This window comes from Podarcis pityusensis, assembly GCF_964106645.2.
Source record: "Podarcis pityusensis genome assembly, chromosome: 3".
Classification (NCBI taxonomy): domain Eukaryota; kingdom Metazoa; phylum Chordata; class Lepidosauria; order Squamata; family Lacertidae; genus Podarcis; species Podarcis pityusensis.
In genome coordinates this window covers 40220840-40230367 of record NC_138026.1, presented here as the reverse complement: position 1 = coordinate 40230367, position 9528 = coordinate 40220840, and the positions used below count along the sequence as shown (strand labels likewise).

General features: G+C 41.6%; 1 long non-coding RNA gene across 1 annotated transcript in view; it reads right to left on the bottom strand.

Annotated features, from left to right (window-relative positions):
* Window positions 1-213: 213 nt before the first annotated feature.
* Window positions 214-9528, bottom strand: part of LOC308473410 — a 48876-nt gene continuing 39561 nt past the window's right edge. The window contains exons 4-5 of the long non-coding RNA XR_013984076.1: window positions 2687-2821; window positions 214-354 (exon numbers count right to left, since the gene is read on the bottom strand). This is a non-coding gene — a long non-coding RNA (uncharacterized lncRNA). The remainder of the gene's footprint in view (window positions 355-2686; window positions 2822-9528) is intronic.

Sequence of the window (9528 nt, the reverse complement as noted above, 5' to 3'; positions counted from 1 at the left end):
TCAAATGTGTATGCCAACAGCACAAATCTATTTGTTTCCAGAACTGGAAAAAAAAAAGGTGCTATGTTTGCTCTGTGTTGATAACATTGCTATAGTTATGGGGTATGAAAAGAAGATCTCTACAACCAATGCTCATGAAATGCGCTACAGTTTTTCTACTTAATTGTCAATATATCCTTTGAACCAGCTATAAAACTGTCCTCATACCTTACTCTGAAACTGAAATACTTCTCAAGCTCAGCTCATAGCAGCAACAAAGCAGTTCCAAAAAGCAGCTTCCATAGTGCAATCCATAGTTTTGAAATAGTTCTCTTTGTTCCTTTGTTGTCATTTACTGCTTCTTGTTTCTTTCCTCTGTGAATATATAGTCAGTGCCTCTTGTTTTGTGTTGAAGCAGAAGCCCAAATTTTACATTATGATAGCCATCTTCAAATGTCTAAAGGGCTGTCACATGGAGGATAAAGCAAGCTTGTTTTCTCCTGCTCTATAGACTAGGACCAGAGCCAATGGATTCCCATGACAAGAAAGGAGATTCCAACTAAACATCAGGAATAACTTTCTGACGGTAATAATAATAATACAGTGGTACCTCGGGTTAAGTACTTAATTTGTTCCAGAGGTCTGTTCTTAACCTGAAACTGTTCTTAACCTGAAGCACCAGTTAGCTAATGGGGCCTCCTGCTGCTGCCACACCGCCGGAGCACGATTTCTGTTCTCATCCTGAAGCAAAGTTCTTAACCCAAGGTACTATTTCTGGGTTAGCGGAGTCTGTAACCTGAAGTGTATGTAACCTGAAGCCTATGTATGCCTTCAGATGTCTTTTAAAAATAGGATAGCTGCTTATTTCCTTGACATCTGATGGGAGGGCGTTCCACAGGGCGGACGCCACTACCGAGAAGGCCCTCTGTCTGGTTCCCTGTAACCTCACTTCTCGCAATGAGGGAACCGCCAGAAGGCCCTTGGCGCTGGATCTCAGTCTCATCCTAATGATCCCTTGCAGCTCTCCAGTTTTATTATTCTATGAACAGAATAGCTCTTCATTTTGTAGCAGAGTCACTATGTGGTGGTTCCCATGAAGTCTGTTGACTAGACCATCTTACTTCTGGAAATCGGGCACTGCAATCCAAATTGCAGTCTACGGCCACTGAGGCTCTGTGTAACAGCAGAACCACCACACCATATATAGCCCAGCCACTCATGATGGAAGATGGGGGGCAGGAAGTTGGGTCTGATCCCTGGGCCAACTCTTAACTGAATCCAGGATTCAGCAGATCCCAGGTTGGCTCCGCCCTAACCCAACCCCAGGAATGCCACATTTCAGGAGTGCCCACTGGCTTCCACTGATGGGGCTTTTGTCCAGGATGTAGTGATGGCCTGCACTGATGCTGCCTTCATTCTGCCAGCAGTGGCCAGCAGGAGGCCAGCTGACGCGACAGAAACGAGCAGAGGGATGCCACCACTCAATCCAAACCATCCAAAGCCCAAAGGTAAATTCAGATATTTCTACATCCATGAGTATAATGCAACCATACTGAGAACTCAAAGAGTTCAATGGGGCTTACTTCCAAGTAAGTGGGTACAGGGAAGCATTTGTAGCAAGCATTTTAAGAAGGTTTCATAAAGGCACAAAACTTTCTCAACTGTCTTGAGTTTCCAACACAGATAGCAATGCCCACAGGCAAGCTGAAAGCAAAGATCTCAGATGTATGAGTGCCAATAGGACAGTTCTGCACAGGCAAGTAAGACAACTGCAGAACACTAGATTCTTAGATTACAAAATAAGTCTTTAGTTCATTAGCAGTATGCTTTATGGTTTTAGTTTTCACTGTTGCTTATCCTTTTTATTATTCTGCCCTTTGGTCTGATTTATGTTACAGCTATAATATGCACTGTGAACAGAGCTCTGCTTTTGGTTTGGTGACTTTAATCCATGGGGGTGAAAGTGAAGCAATCCATCCTACATAAGATTAAAAGCTTTCATTTATTTCATCATTTATATCCTCAAGGCAGAAAATGGAGAGGGATCTTGTTCGCAGAATAGTTTCTCCTGATACTCCAAACCACAGAACTCTAATAGGTTTAGATGGTACATGGTTTCCTAAAATAACATTTAAAAATAGACTAGCTTAAAGCAGACATCCAGGGAAGGTTAATATTAATTGTTCTATAATTACACGCAAAATGATGCTTAATAATACAGTCCCCCTCAAAAAAATTTCTATCTATCCATGTCATTTGGGTATACATATTATATCTACTTATTCTCAATAATGAAACTTTGCCAAAATTATTGAAATATGTACTCAGATATTTAGGATGTGCAACATGTACACACAGAGACACTGATCTGGACACTATTCTTCTTCAGATGTTTCTCAGTGCAGCGGTAGAGTATAATTTTTAATTTCAGATCTTTGCCTGGTTATTTTACAACTTCACTTTTACGTTAATGTAAAAGCAAGTAGTCCTAGCAATGAGAAGGCAAGCAACGAGGAGAAGAAACCCACAACAACATTAAAGTCCTCCACCTTGTGGCTGAACTTTTGACACACATTTCCTCTTTTCTGTTGTGTAGCCGAAATAGTAACCAGATCCCCTGTGATCCATAAGCATTGCTTTCCAGCATGCAGCCAAAATAGCTCTGGAGAAGGCATTAAGATCGTTAGTGAAATTCCAGGTAGCAAACCTTTCTCTCCTTCATTGTGTTGTTCCGTCCTCATAAGTATGCTGTGTACTTATAATGCCTCTTGCTGACTGAACACCATGGCATAGGTAGAGAGCAGCTTCTTAAGAGACACACATCACAGCTGTGCCAAGGAATCTGTAAAGGTAAAGGGACCCTTGACAGTTAAGTCCAGTTGCGAACGACTCTGGGGTTGTAGCGCTCATCTCGCTTTACTGGCCGAGGGAGCTAACGTTTGTCCGCAGACAGTTTTTCCGGGTCATGTGGCCAGCATGACTAAGCCGCTTCTGGTGAAACCAGAGCAGCACATGGAAATGTCGTTTACCTTCCTGCTGGAGCGATACCTATTTATCTACTTGCACTTTGACGTGCTTTCGAACTGCTAGGTGGGCAGGAGCAGGGACCGAGCAACGGGCGCTCACCCTGTCGCGGGGATTCGAACTGCCAACCTTCCGATCGGCAAGCCCAAGGCCCTATGGTTTACACCACAGTGCCACCCGTGTCCCCTCAAGGGATCTGTACTGACTGCTTATTTGCCACCAAGCCAGGTTCTGCTACTTACACACGAAGCCCTAAGTAACTCAGGACCAGATTACCTGAAACAATGTCTTCCTCTTCACTGCCCAGTAAAGACACAATGGTCAGTTAATGCTTAGCTTTGCCAAAGCCTGATGAATATCAGCTTGTGGTGACATGGAGGTGGGCCTTGCTGAAATATAAAATGCCCCCTCTGTGTTGGCAGAATGCATTGGCATTCTGCTGACACACAAGTTTAGGCAAGAATTTTTCCAAACTGAACAAGTGATTTTATGGTTTACATTTTTTTAAATGGATTGATTTTATGGTTGCAAACAGCTTAGAAGCTATTTTGGCATATATAAATGAAATCATTACAATATGCATATTTTAGTAAATTTGCATATTTAGCATATTTAGCATATTTAGCATATTTAGCAATATGCATATTTAGTAAATTTAGGGCTCTTTTTTTCTAGAAAAAGAGGTATGGGAACTTGTGGACCTTTCTTTAGCTTTTTTTAGGGGGAAGACTTTTCTTCTTTGCCTGCTTTGCATAAATTGCTTTGCATAAATATGTGTTATAAAGGGAAATGCTGATCAATTTTCACAAGGACTTTTAAAAGAAGAATTCAGAAACTTTGAAGAAATGTCAAGAGTTGAACTTACGACTGGAAAAATGAGAAATGGAGAAAAATAAAATAAAATTGATGCATTTTTCCATCCCTGTTTTAAAATGATCCCAGGCCTGGTTGCAGAAAAATCTGAGCAATGAATATACCTGAAGGAGCATCTCCACCCCCATTGTTCAGCCCAGACACTGAGATCCAGCTCCAAGGGCCTTCTAGCAGTTTCCTCATTGCGAGATTACAGGGAACCAGGCGGAGGGCCTTCTTGGTAGTTGTGCCTGCTCTATGGAATACCTTCCCATCAGATGTCAAAGAGATAAAGAACTATCTGACATTTAGTAGACATTTGAAGGCAGCCCGGTATAGGAAGTTTTAATGTTTGATGGCTTTACTTTGTTTAATGTTTTAATTTGTTGGAAGCGGTCCAGAGTGGCCGGAACAACCTAGCCAGGTGGGCAGCATATAAATAATAAATTACTACTATTACTATTACTACTACTACTGCTACTACTATATTTCAAACACAATATTTATTCAAAGGTAGCAATTAATCTTTCTAGGGTGTTGCTTATATTGGAAAAGTCCTTATATACAGAAATGGTCATTGAAATAAAAGGAACGTAACTTGAACAAAAATTAATGCTCCACAGAAAGCAGAATATTTTCCATAATTATAAACAGTAAGCTTTTTTTAAAAAAAGGAAATGCTTTAATTGTCTTAAATTGTTAATTGGCCCATTTCTCCCACTGAAGTCAGATGATTTATGCATCCAGACCTCAGTTGCTCCCTTATAGATCCAAGTTTTTGTCTGCCCTGGAAAGCAGTGTCAGTATCTGTTTATCCAACTTCCATATTTTTCAGATATTTTGATTTTACCACCTGCCAACATTTGGCACTACAATTCAAATTAATTCAAGATTCAATTTTTATTCTAGTTCTGATTATTGCTGACAACCATCTTGTAGGGGAAAGAAGAAACTTTTGCTAGATGAGGGAACTCAGCTCGGGAAATATATTACAAGCTGTTTAATTATTCCAAGGAGAAGGGGGTTGGGGAGAAACATATCTGCATTAAAAGGAACAATGGCATCACCAAGCCCAGCTAAAAGCGAAGAAAACTCTTAATTAGAAATAAGAAAGAAGCCCTTAATTGCGGCTAACTAGTTGCTGTGATAATATAACTGGGCTATGATGGATTTTCTATGCCTTGAAGTAATTACAGAGGATATTTCTTTCTAATACACCCCAGAAATCCTGGCTTTGGTTCAAGAGTTGTTGATTTTTGACGTGCTCTGGGCATGTTTACATTGAGATGTTTTTTAAAAGGTTCCAAAGTATGTTAAATCAACACACCCTGCTTCCACAAGCCACGTTGCACTAGTGCACAGCTGTCTGCAGTAACTCCCAACAAGAATGTGCAGTGCAGTCTCCCCCCTTACAGTGGGGAACAGGTTGCTGCAAGGAAGGTTGACAAATTAGAGTTGGGTACAGAACCATAGTGGGTCCCTTGGTCAAGAAGGCTGTTTCTGCATGTGCTGTAGAGGGAAGTGAGGGGCAGATGGGGCTCATCAACCTGAGACGGCAGCTCATCTAGGAGAAGGAAAACTCTGATCCTAAAGCTCTGCTGCCTTGTGGAGCATCTTTGGGAGAAGAAAGGGCTAAGGAGTAAACCCTAAATAAATGTGGAGTGGTGTCCCTAAGACAGTTGGATGGTGCCTTGAATGCCTCCTTCCAGCAACTCCTGCGGACAAGCTAGTGTCAGGAATGAGCCAGCTCCGAGCAAAGATTTGCAGCCAACTGCAGAAAGCAGCCAGGAACAGAGAGGCTTAGATGTTAGACAGGCAGCTGCAGACTTCGGCTCTTCCTGACCTTGACGAACCGACTGATAAGGCAGTAGCTGAGAGCAGGCAGGTATACAACCAAAGCTCGCAGGAAGCACAAATAGGCATGAATAGACTCAGCCTCTCAGCACAGGAGGAAATTGGAGCTGATCCACTAAGTCTGAAAAGTCGGCGAATGGGAGGGCTTCAAGATAGGAAGCTGAACAAGAGATGTAAGAGTCGTAAGTTCAACATCTTCTGTCGCGGCCAGAAGGAGTCTTCAGAAGGGTCATCTTGAGTAATGATGCCGGCGGCTTTGTCATAACCGTCCAGAGCTATCTGTTTGTTTTTGCAATAAGTCCTCCTTTTTAATTACCCACACTTACTGTGTTATCAAGCTGGGAATCTGGACTCCTGGCATCTGCTTTCCTTTGAACCACATCAGTATAGCCGAGAGGGGGGTCTTGCCATCTGGGCGGCTCAGGACCGCCATACACAATGCCCAGGTTTGCACCCTGGGGAGGTCACTTCAGTGATGTCACCACAGTGGTTTTACTTCACCCATGGAGGCGCATTCTGTTGTCTCTTGAGACAGGCAGAGGCCAACAACAGGCTAGCCCTCTGCTGCCAACATGGCTTTGGCCCGTGGGAATGTGGTCTGGCAAGCTAGATATGGGTAAAGCTTCACTTCTTTCTTCAAGTCTGCTCTGCCAGTTGGCTGCACACCTGTATTCAACAGATGAATAGAATTGCTGGATGTGTGCAGGAGGTATAATGAAGCATGTGTTTTTGAAGATGTATTGCTGGGGCACAGAAAAAGCTGTGTTGCACTGTACATTTCCCATCAAATGTGAGTTCTAAGCCTGAGCAAGGGTAGCCAATGTAGCCCTTCAGATTGGGGAGAAATATGATTCAGTTTGCCTTTAAATGTGAACTTATGTACCATGCACTTTCTGAAACAAACACGAACTGAAATGGAGCCATCCTTGCACTTCTCCAAATTTTGCAGTGCATTCAAACTGGGGCTGGATCTAGACACATCAAAAATGTGTTCAGGAAAACGAGTTATAAACCTCCTAGTGTGAAATCACGTTGACAAAAGACGGGACTCCACAGCACTATCTGGTGTCACAGTGTTATAACCCATATAAAATGCTTTTTCTTTACTAATGTAGCTGAGTCCTAAATCCAGTCAAGGATTGTGTGCAAAAATGCATATACTCTGGTAAAATGTGCATAGAAATGCATATGCTAGTGGAAATAACATACAAAATTGTGTATGTTAAGACAAAATTGCACTGAAACACTGATGAATTTTCACACGAACTTTAAGAAAATAAAATAACAAACTGATGTGGATGTGTGGAGAACAAAACTTAACAATGGGAAAAGAAGAAAATGAAAGAAACTGACTCATTCTCCAGATGTTTCAGAGTTCGCCTCCCATCATTGCTAACTAGCTGGGGCTGATGGACGTTGTAGTGCCCAACCTCCAGAGGGCACCGTGTTAGTTACCCTTGAATTAAGACTCTTGGCGTTCTCAGCTCTCATTCTCCTGCCAGATTCAACCTGTAAATTTGGAGGGATCAGCTAAGGCTAGACCTTGATGCCGAAGTCCATGGTCCCACAGGGCTCCCAGATGATCACCCAAACAGCAGCAGATGCATCTTGGACCAACATACTGTACTACTATATATAAGAGTCAGGGAGCAGATGACTGGTCATGTACATAATTGCTGATGCTGATTTTATTATGGTTATTTTTAAAAAAAATACTGTCCTTTTCTACAATGAGTAGCAGAAGCAAAGTCTGTTTTATTTGTGTAGTCATGATGGTGTTTTGATTTAAGTGAAATTAAAATGTGAAAATGTGCATGCTCAGAGTATTTCATTTTTAAAATGAGCCCTGGTAAACGATTTTTATCCTCTCTCTCTGTGGTGTTTTGTTCTATATGTCAGTAATGCAGAAGCAGTTGTAAAGCACGGAATGGTGTGCTTCTGGGAAAGGGAAAGCATTATTAATATATGCTTTAAAACTGAAGTAATACACATGGCCATCTAGGTGGCCAATCCATCAGCTGTTCCTGATCGTCTTCCCTGATAAAATCAGAGAGAAGGATCTGTTGACAAGGAGAAGTATTCACCATTTGATTTTAACTCCCAATCAAGATGTACTGTTAAGGACAGCTGATTCTATTTTTCAATTTACAAGAATCAAATGAGAATTGTGGCTTAGACTTCCAGGCTTTCTATTGAATTCTGAGATATTTGTGGGTTAAATCCACATAAAGTGCAAAGAAGGGGAAACGTACTTTTGAAGAAAAGATGAAGAGTTGGCAAAAAGAAACCTGATAGGTCCATGCTTAAATCCAGAGCACATGGAAAGAGAATGTTGCATCCATAAAAATGGAGAAGACACAAGGCCTTTGGCTGTGGGTAACTTGCCATCAGCTAAATTCCTTCTTAGATAGGTTGAATGTCTCACCTCCAGGTTAATTTAGGCTGAAGAAGGGAAATAAAACATAAGATGCACATGGTTTTCAAATCATTCTTCAAAACCTTTTGATGGATAAGAGCTCAGACAGGTAAATGTGTATATATGGAGAGATAATAGTGTAGTCCCCAAAGTTCATGTTTTCCAGCATCAGAACTTGAATCCCTTCATCTCATAATTCTCAGTTGCATTGTAAAGCATACCCTCCAACATTTCTCCGATGAAAATAGGGACATCCCATTCCATAATGATAATTTTACTATTTATACCCCACACATCTTACTGGGCAGCTTCCAACATATATAAAAACATAATGAAACTTTAGACATTTTAAAAAAAACCCTTCGCTATATAGGATTGCCTTCAGACAGCTCAGGGGTCGGATAACTCCATACCCTTCAACATTTTTCCAATGAAAATAGGGAGCTCCTAAGGAAAAGAGGGAGCTCCTAAGGAAAAGAGGAACATTCCAAGATCAAATCAGAAACCAGGACAGCTTCTCTAAATCAGGGACATCCCTGGAAAATAGGGACACTTGGAGAGTCTGTAGAAACCTTTTAGAAAAGTTTTTCTCTGACTGGTTAGTAAGACATTCTGGGTGCTGTAGTTTTTAAGGACACCTTAGAGCCTATATTGTATTATAGGCACTCTAGAAAGAACTGAAGCTACCATAACGCACTGGGACCCAACACTCTTTTTAGTCTGAACAATGCAGAACTTAAGGTTTATGAATGTCTCCTTTTTTTAAAGCCAAATTAAACTCTGAAGAACCTCAGAGGCCTTCCACTATCTCTAGTAGTGTCCAAAACTATAAGACCCCTGGGACGTGAACTGGGGAGACCAGGAGAATAAACCTGAGTTGATAGCCCAGTGATTACATGTTAAAATCCCTGTGGAAGAACAATCCACTTTCTCCCTGTCTCCCAGCAATGATTTCCATGAGAACATTTTTAAAAGCTTATGTGAATCATCAGTTGGATGCTGTAAGGCCCAGTCAGCTCATAAATTACTTTCTCTTCACAGTGATGGCCATGGGACCACTCTGGGAGGGGGGGGGACTGTATGAACTGGGCCAATCTTACTGGGTTTTTTCAACACAGACTGCTGCTATAGGTGAACAATGCACAGAAGGTCTGCATCATGCAGAGTCATTTCAGTCATGGAAAAGACGAGCTCTCTGCCAGCTCTTCTGTTTGACTTTTGCTTTATCTCAGCCTTCAGAAGGGTCAGCCTTTGTGACTTGGATCAGTTATCCATGTGACTGCATGGTTGGTGATGCAGATGTGTTTTCCTGATGAATATTCACATTTTCCAGCTACGATCAGAGCAGCTGCGAGCAGAGGCTAAAAACAGTTTAATATAACTTCTGTTTGGAAATGCTTTGT